The sequence below is a fragment of the Aplysia californica genome, unplaced genomic scaffold, assembly GCF_000002075.1.
Source record: "Aplysia californica isolate F4 #8 unplaced genomic scaffold, AplCal3.0 scaffold00058, whole genome shotgun sequence".
Taxonomy (NCBI): domain Eukaryota; kingdom Metazoa; phylum Mollusca; class Gastropoda; order Aplysiida; family Aplysiidae; genus Aplysia; species Aplysia californica.
Genome location: NW_004797328.1, coordinates 1046719 through 1048401, shown reverse-complemented (window position 1 = coordinate 1048401; position 1683 = coordinate 1046719). Strand labels below are relative to the sequence as shown.

The following is a 1683-nucleotide window of genomic DNA, read 5'->3' as shown; positions in this document are numbered from 1 at the left end:
CCCCTCCCTTCCATCCACCCTAACCGAAAAATATGGCCCTTTTGTCTTTAAATCTTTTATAGTTTTTTTTCCTCGTGTGTCTTGCAATAAATCACTGCGCCTCTGTCAGAAATGGGGGATTTCCCGCGACGAAGACTGCAAAAGATTAGTAAATGGCGAACATGTCAATAATTTTTTGAAAATAGCCACCAGACCGCGGTGAAGGGAAAATGTTGAAAAGGTGACTGGCTATTAAGTACTTATTGAGAGGGATTTTGCGCTGTACAAGAGTTATTTTATAACAACAAAGTTCAGCTCTTACTAAATCTAGATTATTTACAATGTGGTTGTCCATTAAAGAAAAGAACCGACTTGAAAGTGACCCGAAGACAGATTTCCAGAATCTGGAATAAGATGGTTTGTCTAACTGGAAAGTTGTCGGCTCTTTCTAAGTTTTCACATCGTGACGAGTCAATTTTATATTCAGTAGTGGGATTTTCCAGCAGCTTTCTTGCTTTTCCTTATGGTCGTTTTTGTATTCTTTTTTTTTTTGTTTTGGTTGTTGTCTAACCTCTTTGATTGTTGGCACCAATTTCTTTTTCTTTCCTCATCTTCTTTTTCTTTCCTCATATATAGTCATTTTTCGTCTATTTCTTATGTTTGTCACTCTCTTGTGAACCGCTATTTCCGGGGTGCCTTGATAGTCGAGGCAGACTTTGTGTTGTTGAGGCTAGAGAGGTGAGCAGATAAAGCCTGATTCCCTGTTTAGACTTCTCTGTTGACATTCACCCCTTGGCGCTTATATGACCGTTGAAAAACCTTCTAAGAACAAACAAATACCCCAATTTTTCTCAATATTTCTCTGTTTCTTCTGTTCCCAGATATTCTCATGTACAAAATAAAACTGCTGGACTGCCAAGTCACCGGACAGATCTATCCTTCGTCAACGCAGAGCAGTTAATCGAACAAGCCATGTGCACTTATGACGTCATGTGTATGAATACTTGGAGTGCATGACGTCACGCTTTCCTCTCCATAGGTGGAACGTTGATCATCGTAGTCTGTTGCCCCGGCTAAGAGCTACGTCACAGGGAGTGATATATCGCCGGAAACAGAGACGGACGAAGGCTCGCTTTGGACATTTTGCAGACGTTGCAATTATAACCGTTGTCGCACGTTGAAAAAAAAAAGAAAGGAAGTGTTCAGAAAGTGTTTCGAAGTGTTCTGAGACCAGACTGTTGTTGTATAGGACTTGTGTGTTGCCCCCTCCCCTCACACCCTCTCCTCTCCTCCGCCTCTCCATCCCCTTCCTCCTGCCCTCCCCAACGGTTGGTCTGTGCCGCCGCTTGACGTTCGTTCGCTGGTGTCGCCCACGGCTCCTGTTGCCACCCGATGGTCTGTGAACGCTGTTGTGAGTCTCCGGGGCCTTATGGCAACTGAAGACTACTTCCTGGTGAGTACTGATTGTTTTTCTGCTCTATTTTCTTTGTGTGTGTTGTCTTTTTGTGTGTTTATGTGTGTGTGTGTGTGTGGGGGGGGTGTCAGTGTGTCTGTCTGTGTGTCTATGTGTGTCTGTGTGTGTCTGTATGCCTGTGTGTGTGTGTGTGTGTGTGTGTGTGTGTCTGTCTGTCTGTCTGTCTGTCTGTCTGTCTGTCTGTCTGTCTGTCTGTCTGTCTGTCTGTCTGTCTGTCTGTCTGTCTGTCC

General features: G+C 44.1%; 1 long non-coding RNA gene across 2 annotated transcripts in view; it reads left to right on the top strand.

The window, feature by feature from the left end:
- The window catches only part of LOC101847023, a 103404-nt gene extending 102235 nt beyond the window's left edge, over positions 1-1169 (top strand). For both annotated transcript variants that reach the window (XR_220206.3, XR_001184664.2), the window contains exon 4: positions 861-1169. This is a non-coding gene — a long non-coding RNA (uncharacterized LOC101847023). The remainder of the gene's footprint in view (positions 1-860) is intronic.
- The last annotated feature ends 514 nt before the right edge of the window (positions 1170-1683 follow it).